Raw genomic sequence first — 17,410 nt, forward strand, 5'->3', positions numbered from 1 at the left:
CTCGAAAAAACTTTTTGAAACTGCTCGAAAACTACTTCAAAAACTGCTCGAAAAACTGTTCGAAAACTACTCAAAAACTACTCGAAAACTGCTCGAAAAAACTGTTTGAATACTGCTCGAAAACTACTCCAAAATTTGCTCGAAGAAATTTTTGAAACCGCTCGAAAACCACTAAAAAACTGCTCGAAAACAATTTCTAAAACTGCTCGAAAAAAACTGCTCGAAAGACTGTTTGAAAACTACTCGGGAAAATACTCGAAAACTGCTCGAAAAACATGTTTGAAAACTGCTCGAGAACTACTCAAAAATCTGCCCGAAAAACTTTTTGGAACTGCTCGAAAACCACTCTAAAAACTGCTCGAATACAAATAAAAAAACTGCTCGAAATTTACTTCAAAAACTTTTCGTAAGCTACTCCAAAAACTGCTCGAAACACGGCTCAAAAGCTGCTCGAAAACTACTCCGAATCTGCTGAAAAAGTTTTTTAAAAAGGATGAAAAATTGCTCGAAAACTGCTCGAAAAAACTCCAAAATCTGCTCGAAAAAAACTTTTTGAAACCGCTTGAAAACCTCTTAAAAAACTGCTCGAAAAAACTCTTTGAAACCGCTTGAAAACCTCTCAAAAAACTGCTCGAAAACTTCTTCTTAAACTGCTCGGAAAACGGCTCTATAACTGCCCGATAAACTGCTCAAAAACTGCTCGATTTACTGCTCGAAAGCTACTTCAAAAACTGCTCGAAAAACGGCTCAAAAGCTTTACTCCGAAATCTGCTGAAAAAGATTTCTTTAACGATTTTAAAACTACTCCAAAAACTGCTCAAAAATTACTCATAAAGCTTCTCGAAAACTACTCCAAAAACTGCTCGAAAACAATTCGAAAATGTTTTCGAACTACTTGAAAACTACTCCAAAAACTGCTCGAAAAACTGTTTGAAAACTATTCGTAAAAAATACTCAAAAACTGCTCGAAAAAGCTGTTTGAAAACAGCTCGAAAACTACTCAAAAATCTCAAACTGCTTGAAAACCACTAAAAAACTGTTCGAAAACTACTTCTACCTTGGCTCGAAAAACGGCTCAATAACTGCTCAAAAGTAGCTTGAAAGCTACTTCAAAAACTGCTCGGAAAACAGTTTTTAAATTGCACGAAAAACTTTTTGAGAACTACTTGAAAACTATTCCAAAATTTGTTCGAAAACACTGCTCGAAAAACTGTTCGAAAAAGCTTATACCTGTACTTGAAAAAAAATACACAAAAACTGCTCGAAAAAGCTTATTGAAACTGTTCGAAAACCATTCGAAAAACTGCATGAAAACTGCTCGAAAAAAATACTACTCGAAAATAACTGCTCGAAAACTACTCCAAAATCTGCTCGAAAAACTGCTTGAAAGTTGCTCGAAAACTGCTCCAAAAGCTGCTCGAAAACTTCTCCAAAAACTGATCGAAAAACTATTCGAAATACTACTCCAAAAACTGCTCGATAACTACTACATGAACTGATCGAAAAAACTGCTCGTAAAATAGGGTCTATTTTGTCTAATTAAATAACTGATGATGTCTAATTAAATAACTGAACTGAAGTAACAGCCAACTTGTTTTAATTAAAAATTTCAACTGTCGCGAACTAGCCTTGAAAAACAATACTTCTTTATTGACCACTTAAACTTCGTCCCATATAGGGTAACAGAGGTATTTTGGCCCACTTTAGGATTGATTTTATTTTGGCCCACTTTGTACAAATATTCACCAAATGTTGTGATATCTTTGAAAACCCCTTCCGCAATAGGTAATTTAATATGATAGGCATCAAATTGATGCAACATGGGTTACTTAACATGGATAAAATCCGATAAAATCGATAAAGTTTGTTAGGTGGGCCAAAATATATGAAGTGGCCAAAATACCTCTGTTACCCTATAGATAGCTGGTTCCTTGTCTGCGCCTAAATGGAATTAGGTCTGATGGAGAAGATATACACTGAAAATCAAAATTACTTATTTTGTGAGGAGAAATCAATCATTGTCGAGGAGATTCACTTCAGTTCATTTTGGAAAGGTTTTAACCCAAAATTAGGTAGCAGCTGGTAAGAGGACCGCCAGGTACGTTTTTTTCTCTTCGGCTTTAACTAAGCGTGCTGTTTGTGCATGCATTGGTATGACGGATCCGGCAAAATTCGCAACGATACACAAATTTGGATTATTAATTTTTTTATTATTATAAAGAAAAAAACACTTTTAAATCTTCGAATCTCCGGGCCAGGGGGATTTAAAATTCCAATTAAAAGACTTACGGTCCATACAAAATTGATGAACACAAAAAATCTTCAGAGTTGGGTTCAAAACTATTCCAATTTATTCGTCATATTAATTCACGGACATACGAACCGTTTTGAGTGATTCTGGTACCTGAATACCGGTTCTGGAAATACTGTAAATAATATTCAAAAACTCTAAAGTGGAACTAACTTCGACATCTCTTGGAATGCTTAATCGATTGTCACACTTTTAGATTCAAAAAAATAATTTTATGGTTTCATAAAAGTTCTCTTTTTGTTCCAACATTTCATGAAAACTAAAAACATGAGGAATAATAATAAAAAAGATATCATCTCACTGCTAGGGGGATAAAGTTCGTTTTTTCTTGTGTTCTGTTTTGGAGCTCGTACTTTTTGTTTTGCTTTTTCTTCGTTTGTTCTCTCTAGCTGATATAGTTCATATCTCTTTCTTTTTTGCGATTATTTGAAGCTCTACGACCGATGTTAAAATTAATATTTTGGAAATCAATCAAAAACTACCAGTCAAATACTGTCTGAAAAATAGAACACAAACCACGATTCGTCGGTAACAAAGAAGCTTTCAAATGTTACCACCGAATAAATTCGTGGTATAACGAGAGCTGAAAAACATGGGGGGGGGGGGGCTACCCTAAACTCCAGTAACAGAAAAAAGTTGACTTGGAAAGTAATCGGCAATGATAATCATCTATATTCTCCACCTCTTAGGATTTGAATCAATTTTCGCAAGGAGTCCAAATAATTAAAATACTGCAACTGCAATTAATCGAATAAGTAACATTCGATTAAAAAACAAAACATCATTCCAACAACTAATAAGATGTAATTTGTTGTTTCGAACTCATGTTCTCTTATATTATGGTATAATTGTAATCATGAGATATTTAGGTCGGAAAATATTTAATATCTTTGTATTCAATTAACTCTATTTATTGCATAATTTGTGAATATACTGTACAAAAGGTTATTTCTACTCAAAATTTAACACACTTCTATACTGAACAACCCTTAACACTTGACACAGATTTGCATGAACGGTCGAACAGATCACTATTCCCTGGTAGTACTGTAACTAAACCCACCATACAACCGCCAACCACTGACCAACCGACACAATTTACCGCCCTTCTCCATCTGCAATCCTCTCTGGTGGTCATCTCCAGCCTAATGCTATTCTTTTCTCTGCCCATTGTTTCTCTCTTTCTTTCAGCCGAACATGAACCACAGCTCGACTGGTCGGCATTCGATGATGATTTCGTTGACCCAGAGGTGAGCATCTCGGGTGAGATAACCAACGAGCTTCAGCTGGAGGAAGACGCCAACGAGCAGAAAGGCGTGACCAACCCGATGGCGAATGTGATCCGACCGAGTAAAGTCCGAGAAAAACGACAGGCCATTAATAGCCGTACCAATCGGAGAAGCCGAACCAGCCCCCAACGGGAACAGACAATTACGAATCGAATCGATTCTAGGTATTATATTTCAGACGATTACATCGATTACACCACCACTCCGAGGACGGGTAAAAATCTGCGAGATAACTGGGCCGAATATAGGATTCTGTCCAAGAGTAAAGCAACGGCAAATGAAATCAAAACGAGTCGACCCAGAACTGTCGCAAGTCAAAGTACACTGACGAGAAATCCTGCTAGATCCAGAAATCGGAACACTCTCAAATCGTTGGCTTACAAACCGAGTTATAACACTCGGAGACCATCCTTCACGTTATCTGCCTACGGAGGTAACAAAACCCCAACACGAGGAAACACAAGGCGCGGTGGAAGCCACAGGGGATGGAAAGAAGAGGAACAACGCGTGAATCGTTATGGACATACCGCAACGGCTTCGGATTGGCGCAGAAAGACAGTTAGCCTGGGTAGCACTAGCCTGCAACCCAGTACTCCGGCATTGACGGTCACATTCCACCTATCAACTGATGCCACTGTGTCTTTGGTAACTAATTCCCGGACTGAGATCAGTTTGATCAAAACAACTACCACCAGCATTGAAGAAATTTGCACCACCTGTTTCTCCTTAACTCAGGGACCGAATGGACTTCCAATTCATGTTTTGAACAAAGAAATTACTTCATTCAACAACGACGGTCTGTTTGAGATCACCAAATTTGTGTTAAGCTCTACCCCTACAACCACCGTGTCGGTCTCGTCGAACACTTTCCGTGGTCGACCGACCGCTTATTCCGCTACTATTTCAACTACAATCTACGAAGCAAGTCCATTCGTGCAAACCAAAGGCAATAATGCCAACAGTGCAGTGCTTTCCAATGCACCACTGGCTAACATTCTCCTGTCGCAGTTATTGCTGGGAAACCTCGGAGTTGGTGAACCAAACTTCGCTCCTCGTCCAACTGAGTTCATCCCAGATCCGAATCGGTACCAGCTGGTGGTCACGACAAACACCGAGTACAAAACTCACGTAAAAGAAGTGGTCAGCACGTTAACGCAAACCAAATCAATTGTGCTACCGATTACATTCCAAGGTCGAGAAATCCTCACGACCATTTTCGACAGTGAAGTAACACCAACCGTGATCACTTCTTTCATAACCGAAACCCTAACGATCCCCACAACTTCGACGATCCGGATCCAACCAACGACGGATGATCTTTCCAACAAACTAAGCCTTCTAATTCCTCTGCTGGAAGAACGCGAACGAAGGGCTCAGCTTCTGTCGGCCGCTCCGGTTGAGCCGTTGTTACCCATCGTTTCCACACCTCCACCCACCATGAGCCAACTGTCCAGCACTTCGGTATCGAAGGTCTACGTTTCCGGTCAACATCCCGGCGAATTCAGTGTTTCTTTCACCACGATAATCAACACGTAGGGAGATATTTCGATTACTACTTTAAGGACACAGTAGATACGTCTAGCCAGAGTCAATTTTTAGGGTTGTATTGCACTAACGGGATGAAAATTCATTTACTAACGATTTTGTTTTTTTCACATTTCAGATAGAATCAATTAGGATACATTCTTCCAAAATTGCCAATTACTTTTAGTCAACGGGAGAGTCGCTAGAGACAAGTGCAAATTTTAGAATACTCAACCCGAAGGATGCTAACTTTCCTACAGCTCTCCATTTGAACTCCATTTCGATGCCGCTTGAATTTAGAAATGATTTATAATACTCTCTTGTAGGAAAAGTTTAGTAAGAATAAACGAGCTTTTTGTTATGCTGTCACTGGATGAATGCTGTGAAATCCCTTCCGTCTGAAACACTCAGGTAAAATGTTATCGTTCCATAACAGGGCCAGTAAGTACAGTGTGTTTGTAAATAGCGTTTGGAAACGGTAGTTGTTGTTGTTTGTTTGGACAGTTCATTCAAAATTTACTAACCGTCATAAAATTATCATTACTAAAACGAGTAGTTTTTTTTGGCTAGATTTGTTACATATATTTTTTTGGAATCTTGTACTAGCTACTAACAATGAATTTTGCTCATTAAATTCCCCAAACGATGTGATTCCATTTGAAAACAAAAATAATTTTCCTTGCTGTAGGAAGTGACGTGAAACTTGACTGATGACCGTCTCATTAAAGGGTGTACTCGCGATATGAATGGAACACATAAATCCACTCACAAAAAAAAAAACGCAGGTGAAATCTGCTCCCAAAGAGAATGTGTCGAATTTCTCTCTAAATCGTATTCAGAGTTGGCAGCACCCTCTCGAATTTTAATGAAACTTGCTGTACATGAAGACTTTGTCACAAAACCAATTTGCATACTTTGATCTAGACTGTCTTTTGAAAAGGGCCAACATTTTTTCACCAAAATGTGTTTCAAATGATCGAAAAATGTGTTTCAAATATTCGAAAAATGACAAATCCTACAAAAATTGTTGTATGAGTGATTTTTACAAAATTAGTCAAGTTTTTGAAAAAAAAAATATTGGAAAAAATCCTTATCGACTCCTACATTGAAAAAATCGATTTTAAAAATTTAAATTGCAAGAAAATCATTTTTGATGTAGATAAAATTTTGTTAAAAGATAGGAGATTATGTTCCTTACCTACAGTCAAAAATTCAAGTTGGGCACTTTTAAGGAAAAAAGTTTTTTGAAAAAAAAAACATTTTTCCTTGTCGAAACTGATTTTTTTTTCAGTTTAATTTTATCAAAAACTAATCCAAAGGAAGTCGTAATTATCTCAGAATTCAACAAAACTCAGTTTATGAAAAGATGTTGTCTAATGTAGCAACTAGGTATATTTTTATTATTCAAGAATTTCGTTGAAAAGAGTTTGTCTTATTGAACAAATAATGCATTATTTTTTTTATTTTCTTGTATAGTTCTGATCGGGGACAGAAATAACCACCACAACATCATGCATTGAATTTTACACAAATATTTATTTAATTTTATATACAACTTTTGTCCTTTTTTTTTAATTCTATACAAGGAAAATATTTTCGATTCATCTTCAGAATGAGAATACTTGTTTGCATCTACTTTGCCATCAGGAATAGGCAAAGAACTGTGAAATTTCTGAGCGCCTTTTTAAACTTGTTCTTTTCTGCTGTTCCGAACCAAGGAAAAAAAATCTTTTGTTCCTGTCGTAGGTCGGCTGATATCATTATCATCATAAAAGTTCATAAATACTGTCCCAGAAAGTATGGATTCACTTTAATTTCGCTGTAAATAATTCATAACATTAGACTACAACAACAGAATACTATTCTCAACATTTGCTACTTAGCCATTGTAGATTAGCTGGCGCACCTTCTTGTGAACGTTATTCATTAAATTCCGTACAGAATCCTTGGCGACAAATTTTGACACTTTTTTCGAATCATTTTCGAACTGTTGAATGGTTTCTTCTGCCGAGACATGTTTCCTAAGATGTGCGTTCGTTAATTCCCAAAATTCCTCAATTGGTCCAAGTTGTGGGCAATTTGGTAGATTCGTGTCTTTTGGGACGAAAGTGACATTTTTGGTAGTATACCATTCTACCGTTGATTCCGAGTATTGGCAAGAAGCAAGATCTGGCCAGAAGACAACAGGATCCTTGTGGCTTCGAATCATGGGTGGAAGTCGTTTTTGTAAACATTCCTTGATGTATATTTCGATGTTCATTGAAGCAGTGGTGATGAAAGGTTTCGAAATCTTACCGCAGCTACAAATTGCTTGTCAGACCATAGCTTTCTTACCAAATTTTTCGACTTGAATCGATGTCTCGGACTAGTTTAACACTTGCCCCGGCAAGGATTTGTAATCGAGTTTCACGTAGGTTTCGTCGTCCGTGATTATGCAGTTCAAATTTCCAGCAAGAATCGTATTGTATAGCTTTCGAACCCTCGGCCTGATCGATGCTTCTTGTTTCGGACTACGTTCTGGTTGTTTCTGCTTTTTATAGGTTCGAAGATTCAAACGTTCTTTAGAACGAAGAACATTTGACTTCGAAATGCCCACTTTTTTGGTCACATCCCGAACTGAAACCTCCTTCTTTTGCTCGAACGCCTTCAGTATACGTTCATCCAACTGAGGGTTAGCAGGACCTTTTTTTCGACTTGTTTTCGGTTTATCCTCAAAGGTGTTATCCTCACCGAACTTCCTGATTGCATTTCGCACGGCTTTTTCACTTACTCCTTCCATTTTTGCTATCTTTCTCAGTGACAGTCCGCGTTCTGTGCACCATTTGTACACAATTTTTCGACGTTGTTCTGCTGAAAGTCCACGCATTTCGAAACAAACTAATGAAAACGAATAAACAACTGCACAAGTGGTTAGAGAAGAGTGTAATCAACAGGACGCAGCTATAAAAATTGACAGATTCTGAACTATTGCGAAATGGCAGCGGTTTTTGGTTGCGACCATACTTTCTGGGACAGTCTTTAATTGATTGTTTTGTACTGTCGTCGAAACCACGCTCGCTTCTTTTGTTGGTGCTGCAAAGGATACCCTGCTCATCAACAAGTTCCTTTACCTGTCTCATCATTGGTGCGTTAAGCTTTCCCACGATTTTATTCACTGACCAAGACTTAGGCAGTGCTGATAATATTTTTATCTTTTCATTTCTGTTAGCTGTAGGAGAGTTGATTTTTTTCTTCAACTGCATAATTATTTCATCATAAGCCTCCTGCTTGCCGATGTCCGTTGAATCTATTCAGAATATATTTTTTCGCACTGCTTGCGTGATTTGCAATGATTTTTTGAAGCAATAAACCACCCAAGTAACCACGACGCATTATAACTTTACATTAATTCAGCTTTAAAAATTCGCGTAAAATTTGATTAAATGCAGCCGAGTTACACATGTTTTTACAATGGTATTATAAATCTGAAAAGGGCGATCATTAGAATCTTATAAAATTATTACTCTTATAGTTATTATTAAAGTTCCAAAATATAGTTACGTTTTGAATGCAAATTTAATGCACATTGCTTTAAAGTATGTACGATTAGTATAATTATACATTAACAATGTAAAAATAGAGTTGTAAATATGCAGTGATATAATGCATATGGTTACTTTGGCATGCTTCTCATATTCCTTGATGAGATTGATGACGCGTTAAATATTTCAGCAATGCTATTAAACTTTTCGACGGTATACGGGCCGTGTAGTTAGTTTGTTGATGGAATTGACTCCAATGATGGTATCGATGGTACACTATCTGTGAGACAAAAAAAGTTCAATGTGAGAAAAATAAATGCTAAAAAATATTTGTGATATGGAAGTGCCTGCAGTGGAAGGTTGCTTATTGATGGGTACATTGTTTCGTCATTTCTAACCGATCGGCGTTTTTTTTTTTCATTTGCGAAGATTATATCCCATGCAATAAATTTGGTTGATTATCCTTGACGACATGGGACGTAAATTATTACGATTGCACTTCGGATTGTTTATCTTTGCACAGCACTTGATAATGTCTAACTTTGATTTATTCAATCGATCCATAATCATAATTTTACTAGCACTGCTCTTCACGGGTCGATTTGGATTTGTAAAAATTTGTTAAATTCACTCATGCAAAACTTATCTGAAGCGTTTGTCAGAATACAGACATTTGAAAAAAAATGGTGAAAAGGTTTGGCCCTTTTCAAAAGATCATTTTTGCAAAAAAAAAGTATGCAAAGCTTTTTTTTGTATTCGTATACATGACCCGAAATTCGTCATGTATATTGTTATACCATATCGAAAAAAGCTCAATTTTCCCAAAACTTCATTCCTGGAGCTAGTGTGGTTTTACTTTTTTTTTAGACGTATTTCTTGCATTAAAAATACTTAAAAAATTTGAGACATATTTTATCACACTTTCGATTTTGGTACCACTCTGTATTATTGATTAATAAATATATAATTTTAGAACACGTTCAAGGGCTTCGGGTTCATATATTTTATTAATGGGGAAAGCCACAATATTTGAATTAAAAAATCCATTAGAAGGAAACGCATGGTGCATAACTACTAGAACTAGAACTGCGTTCCCTACCCATAGAGCTTCAATCAAAACGCATGGTTGATTGCAATTTTTTTAGGAAAACATAAAAAAATGAAACCAAATCATTTGAACGCGATCAATACTTTTTTATTTATTGCAAAAAAAAAATCCAGAATGGTGTCAAATCCGTAAATGTGAAAAAATATACTGAAGTTTTTTAGGCAAAAAATACATTTCCAACAGAAATGGAAAATATTGTTAATCTTTCTGAGAAAGCCTGGGTTGACATTTTGGAAAAATTGTCACCAGTCAAAGTTCCGTCAAATATGATATAACAATTTCAATTCTCTTTGGGGGCAGATTCCACGTGCTTACCAGGCTATTAAACCTTTAAACTGAATTTCTTAAAATTTGTAGTGAATGAAAAACGGATCAGGGTCATTTCGCCGAAAGCCGTTTCGCCGAAAGCCATTTCGCCGAAAGTCATTTCGCCGAAAGGGTCATTTCGTCGAATGGCCACTTCGCCGAATGTCATTTCGCCGAAAGCCATTTCGCCGAAAGGGTCATTTCGCTGATTTCTGCAATTGTCTTAATATGATAATTGGAATTGATTTAAAATAAACACAAATGAATGATTTTACGTTAACGTTCGTTTTGTTCGTTTTTAAGTACAATTGTACTTCTTGAATGAAGATTGATTCTTGTACTCTGGAATAAAGATTGATTCATGAACCTCAGAACGAATTTCCCAAGGAAACTTGTTGATTATTAGCCACTAAGCCTCAAAGCAATTGCATCCAAACAAATGTATGTGGTATTTTCCGTCAACTAAGTGAAAAATATCGATTGAATCCGTGTGCTGTCCCATCAATTTAATCCGTGTGCTGTCCGACCGCGCTACCTCTCGTTCGGACCTAACTAAAGTGGATTTCATTGGTTCAGAGATTCAAGTGTAGTGGCAGGATACTAAAGCAGGTCAAAACAGAGCTGATCCTTTGTGCTTCTTTGTGAATGGCAAGAGACGCTTCTTAAATTACTCTTCCACGAAAATCGTACCGTTGATTGTTTAAAGGCAATGCTTATTTCACCACATCCGCAAACGTCCTGCCAGATCAGAAAACACTTTGCCAATTTCAATAATTATCTCATTCGAATATCCTCCGGAATACGTCTAGAAGATTCTCTGGTTATTGCACTGTTCATTACACCACATTAATTAGACACTTAGACGCTTCCTAATGATTTTTATCACACGAGATAAAGTTGTGCGATTCCAAGCTTTTCTAGCGATCCATCGGTAGGAAGCTTCTGAAATTGTATTGCGTGTGTACAAACTTTTTTCACGGACAATTTGTTTCGACGACATTACCGGAACTACCGTATAACTAACTATGAATCTGGACAGATGTAGACTATATACTAAAATAAAAAATGCGGGTGGATCAGAATCCAAATTCCAAAATTAATAGAATTCTGAACTTGAATTCCGAACCTAAATTATGTAACTGAAATCAGTTAACAAACTTAATTCCAGAGCCCAAGTTTCGAGTTCAATTCGATCATGCAGGTCCTTAATTCTGGACCTGAATTCTGGAAAAGAATTGAATTCTGAAGCTAAATTCAGGAATTTAATTCTGGTTGTCAATTCCAAAATTCTGGTTCGGAGTTCAGATCTAAAATTTTGTTCCGGAATCCAGACCAATAATTTGTATCTTGAATTTTCTCCTGATTCCTGAAATCGGATTTCTGAATAAGAAAAATGAATACGGATTCCAAACTTAAATTAAGGTTTCAGTTTCAAAATCTAATCACAGAGTCTAGAATTAAGATTCAGTTCCGATACCGTAGTTTTAACTTTCGAATCTGTATTCTGAAATTAAATTCTGAAACTGAGTTCTTGAACAAAATTTGAAACATTTTATTAAATTCAGGTGGACCAGAATCCAGGTCCTGCCTTCAGCTCAAGAACCGTCGTCCGAGTGCGAAAGTTTTAGAATACTACAATTTTGAGCTATTTATACTTATCTCACACTGTTGAAAATATAATCATAAATTGCTGATAATATTTCTGATGCCATAGAGAAAGAATTATTGTTATTTAGTTTAGTACAACTCGAGATATTTACGATCAAGTTCTGTACATTCTTCCACAGGATGAGTTAGTCAAATTTTCAGGATCTATTACTCATACGACTCAAAAGTTATAGATGATTTTCGATGGGCAATTTTTTATCAAATACATCCTTTGCATGCCGTTCTATACAGAAATTTGGAGCTACGATATTTTTTTAAGTTCAAACTTTTTTTTAAATTGAGTTGTAGTAAAATTTTAAATGCAACTGCAAACAGTGAAAAAATATTCTCAAACTCTTATGTGGAGACATTTATTTTTTGTTGAGAAAACTTTTCTGTATTAGAGCACCTTCGGCACCGGGAAAAACTCGGCGAGGAAATCGGTGGCAACTTATTAGAAAGTTCGAATGAGTTATGTTGCAAATATGTTTTATATTTGGTCGTGCAATATGTTTTACATTTTGTTTCCACTAAATCTACTGCTATGATACATATCGACCTTTCCATAATGTTTGATGAGTTAATACTTGTTTCAAATCATACAACCAAAGAGCACTTTTCTAATCACACAATAGATACGTGAAGATCTCTAAGTTTTTCTTGCGTGCTAGTAATTGTAGTTTATGAACATTTACTGGCGACTTTTACAAGAATCCAAACGATATAAAGACTGTCTCAGAAAGTATGGACGCACTTTGATTTCGCTGTAAATAATTCACAAGTGTTAGATATTCAAATTTTATTCGATATACTGATAATGTTAGACTACAACAACAGAATATTATTCTCAACATTTGCTACTTAGCCATTGTAGACTAGCTGGCGCACCTTCTTGCAAACGTTCCTCATTAAATTCCGTACAGTCTTCTCGGCGACAAGTTTTGACACTTTTTTCCAATCTTTTTCGAACTGTTGAATGGTTTCGGCTGCCGAGACATGTTTCCTAAGATGTGCTTTCGTTAATGCCCAAGATTCCTAAATTGGTCGAAGATGTGGGCAATTTGGTGGATTCATGTCTTTCTTTTCTTTCGGGACGAAAGTGACATTTTTGGTAGTATACCATTCTACCGTTGATTCCGAGTAGTGGCAAGAAGCAAGATCTGGCCAGAAGACAACAGGATCCCTGTGGCTTCGAATCATGGGTAGAAGTCGTTTTTGTAAACATTCCTTGATGTATATTTCGCTGTTCATTGAAGCAGTGGTGATGAAGGGTTTCGAAATCTTACCGCAACTACAAATTGCTTGCCAGACCATAGCTTTCTTACCAAATTTTTCGACTTCAATCGATGTCTCGAACTGTTTTAACACTTGCCCTTCTCGCACCGTATAATATTGTGGTCCCGGCAAGAATTAGTAATCGAGTTTCACGTAGGTGTCATCGTCCATGATTATGCAGTTCAAATTTCCAGCAAGAATCGTATTGTACAGCTTTCGAACCCTCGGCTAGATCGATGCTTCTTGTTTCGGACTACGTTTTGGTTGTTTCTGCTTCTTATAGATTCGAAGATTCAAACGTTCTTTAGCACGAAGAACATTTGACTTCGAAGTGCCCACTTTTTTGGCCACATCCCGAACTGAAACCTCCTTCTTTTGATCGAACGCCTTCAGTATACGTTTATCCAACTGAGGGTTAGCAGGACCTTTTTTTTGACCCGTTTTCGGTTTATCCTCAAAGAAACCTTTGCTTAGCCCAACCAATATATTGAAAACGTCTAGTCTAAACTGAGAAGAGAAGCATGATGATTATGATTGATCGAAAAAGATTATCTTCAATCAAGTCACTTTTTGGCGTAGGTTCGAATGAAACGTGCCTAGCTAGGAAACATTACCGATTTCATACTGCGCACTGTCGAACACTCGGTAAAAGTGAATGTTTGATAGTATTTCTTATAGTAGAGACTATGCTTTATTGAATATTGTTAAAACTACCATGAGTTTTAAACAGTCTGGACGGAAGTGAGTGGATGACACACAGCGAGGCCTATTACGAGTGCTTGGAGTGATATGGATATTTGCGATTAAGAATGTTTAGTTCAAACACGCCGAATACTCGAAAATCTGCCTCCTTCAATGACCAAGCCTCGTAGTTCTACCAGGGTAGTAAAAAGTACCAACTACTTCTATAGAGCAATTTTTGTGCACGTCTGCTTCGAGCTACGGTATTTGACGAATCCAAAGAACGAAATAAATGGACAATTATATGATCTCCAACAGATTGTAGTCATTTAGGGGTTTGGTACCTCATGGGTAGCCGGTTTGTGTAGAGTGCACATGAGTATTTTACTTAGTTCACGTTTCGTCTTCGACTAACCAATGCCGCCCAGTTTTTTTATAAAACGGTTTAGTTTTTATCAAATGGATAATAAATTTTACGTATTAGGTAGGTAAATGAAATTCGTTGTACCAATGTTCTACACTAAAATCGTGATTTTAGTTTAAAAATACATAATTATTTACTTGATGATACAACATTTCTATATAAATCACTAAGTATGAACTTAATTTGCCAAATTCTGCAACAACGCAAACAGATATTTCCATAGTTAAACAAATCCAGCAGAATGACATATGACATATGAGTCTTTTGGTAACTGCACTTATATTTATTTCAGCTGCTTCATCTATCCAATCATCTATGGAATTCATCTACGGAATCTGCCATCTATGCTTTATGTATTCGCACAAAGAATCTAAAGTGATTTCACATGTTCGATTCGAATTCATTCAACGCTCTAGCACAAATAGGGCAACTGCTCCGATAATCATCTCAGCTCCATCATTCATCTCATACAGAGAAACTATTAGTTAGGGTACCACCTCTGTTTGGTACATAAGCTCAACGGATAAGATGAAATTCGGTGCTATCGCATTAAACTTTCCTCTTCATTTTTGCAGTAATATTACATCGACCGTATGCACGCAATATTATAGTATAATTTTAAGGCACACTGCTTAAGCTCTAAGATGCCAAGGGTATTTACTAATCTTAATTACGACTAACTTAAAACTAGAAAAGTATCATTATGTAATGTAGCGGTAGCGGATTCTCGAGAAGCTATCGGTAGTGGCCGGTGAAGTGAATATCGCATGAGGGTCTTCCATATGCCGTTGGCGAAGATCCATGTTGGCCGCATCCTATCCGTATGCACGCAAACTGTTGTTTATATAGGCTGCAATTCTCCTATTAACCTTCTTCAAAACCATTTTGAACAATTACATACGCTTAAGTATTTCTGTATGATATTTGTTTCAATACTTTCAACTGATGATCCAACAACGGCCGGCAGACTTGTACGACACTCGTGTCTTAATCAACAGCACCAGGATGCTTCTGAATTGATTTGATATTGATTAGGGAAATCGGAGACATAAATAAATTCCTAAACCATTTTAAATGCCGACCGTTCGTTGAACTTTGCCAATAAGCTATGATTGTTTCTATTTCGAAGAATAAAATTAAGATTAAGCCGTATAATGTCAAGGTTGACATATTCAAAATCAAAAGCTTGTCGCTCTCTTCTACATCCCAGGCTGGATCATTCTGTTTTAAAATTCAATCTTGTCAAGAAAATGAAGGTATTTAACCAGAACCAGAGCAGGTTAGAATAGCTAAAATATGCCCAATCAATATGTTTATTAAGCTTTGGAAGCTTTGGTTTTTCATTCTGGCTAGGGCTACCACCTCTGATGCATTCTTCGCCCGCCACTTGAATTTAATTACTTTAATTTGGAGAAAAAAAAATCTCCGATGCTCCGAGCAAAATTTCTTCTGTTTGTCATTTATGAAATAACAAAGGACCTGGAAGAGCAGCTTTTTTCTGTTTTCACAATTCTTTCTTCGGGCGAAGCCAGTACAGGTGGCAACTCTAGTTCTGGCACACTGTAGAACGGATACACACACACTTAAAAAATTTTACATCTTATTAGATGCACATAAATGGAGCGTCGCAGTTCACGCAAATTTACGTGGAAGAACATTTAATATTGTGTCTAAAACTCCATGACATGAAATTCATTGAAATAAAAAAAAAGAATTTCGTAGCAACCCACCGCGACTTGAACCGAGAATCATTGGATTGCAAGTTCGTCTGATAGTCGACTGAGCCACAGAAGCATGCATCTGCTTGGCCGGTAAAAGGTGCATTTAAATTCATACAGTCGCACCTGCTAGTAGAACGCAAGTTACAGTCGAAACCAGTAAAATTCAAGCTCATCTAACATTAAGTCATTACGAATAAATTTTTCCGTCATTTGACAAATTAGGTATTTATGAATTACATCGTATGAGGGATTAAGTCACCTGTAAAATTCAAATATTTTTAGAGTGCAGATTTACAGATCTCAGCTGTTGAATTTTTAGTAGGTGACTTCTCGCTTTTTTTGTGATAACGCCCAATAAGCCATTAATAAATTACCAAAGTTCAATGTACAGAATCGATTTGATGCCTGGAAATCAGTAGTTCCTCTATCCCAAATACCATAATTTACACTCTTAGAAAAAATCGGGTAAATTTACGTCTTCTGAGACGGACATTTACGGGCTTTAAAAATGACTTAATTTTATAATACATCTAAGACAAGCTTAATACATTTTGACATATTTTTAAACGCTGAAACATGCCTGCCTTAAAAGCGGAGTACGTTTAACACATGTTTAGATCATTCGTGTGAAATTAAACCATTTCACAAATTACGTCCTTATAAATTGAGTCATATCTGGCTTTGCGTCCCCTGTAAATTTCAAATTTTTTTTTGCTGTGTACACACTTCGAAGAAACCCTGTGATTTTGTCTTGATTTGCATTTGTTTAACAACCGACGAAATTACACCATTATCCCAAATGCATGCAATTATAGCCTTGTACATACATGTGATTTCGATAATTAAGCTTCTCTTCGCCAAGCTTGTGTTCAAGTTTTTTATGCAAGCAGTTTTTTAGCGTTAAGTTTCTCTACCATTCTGCGATTTCGGTTGAAGCGATAAACTATTTCTCATTATCAATCGAGATCATCTAATATAAATTAGAAATTAATCTTGAACATTCAAAATTCATCCTGGGATAGTTGTCAATTTCTCATGGGGAAACGACATAACATGGAACTCCGAGCTTGCATGACACAAGATCAGAGCATACCAATTAATGGCTGAGGCCAGTGTGTTTTATGGCGTTTTAAAGGTATATTTTCACGCTTCAAATTTGATTTTCTCAGAAACAGTGACGAATATCAAAAAACCCAACTGACAATCTCTTAGAAAATTAGTTTAGATTATTCTGTGAATATTTCAGAATGATTCATTGACATTAGCGGTCGGGAAAGTCTTTTTTCTGGAGGAAGAATTGCTTAGCTGAAAACGACGTCTTTCAACTTGTTCATTGAATATTTCGCCTTCAGAAGCATGGATCAAAAATCTATCCTGACAATGTCTAGATAATTTAATTTGATTGCGATTAGTGCATAAAAACATATATGTTGTCGCGATAAAAATAAGGCGAAAGTTGTTTTTGTGGAGGTAAGTCGATTTCTATGTCGGCGCCACTTTAGTTCCCTGATAATGTATCGAAACATGAGAGAGAAATAAAATCGGCTCAAAAAGGCTGCCAAACAAGCGGTAGCTTTATTTGATTTTATGTGATGTAGTCAAA

General features: G+C 36.5%; 1 protein-coding gene across 7 annotated transcripts in view; it reads left to right on the forward strand.

Moving 5' to 3' along the window:
• Positions 1–17,410, forward strand: part of LOC131434549 (uncharacterized) — a 157,993-nt gene that overhangs the window by 86,440 nt on the left and 54,143 nt on the right. For 6 of the 7 annotated variants that reach the window (XR_009230345.1, XR_009230349.1, XR_009230350.1 and 3 more), the window contains 2 exons: positions 3,503–5,200; positions 5,264–5,485. The exons of the other annotated variant lie outside the window; for it this stretch is intronic. The gene's annotated coding sequence lies outside the window, so the exon portion shown is untranslated. Of the gene's footprint in view, positions 1–3,502; positions 5,201–5,263; positions 5,486–17,410 lie in introns of those variants that run through there. 7 annotated transcript variants of the gene reach the window in all.

This window comes from Malaya genurostris, chromosome 3 (genome assembly GCF_030247185.1).
Source record: "Malaya genurostris strain Urasoe2022 chromosome 3, Malgen_1.1, whole genome shotgun sequence".
Classification (NCBI taxonomy): domain Eukaryota; kingdom Metazoa; phylum Arthropoda; class Insecta; order Diptera; family Culicidae; genus Malaya; species Malaya genurostris.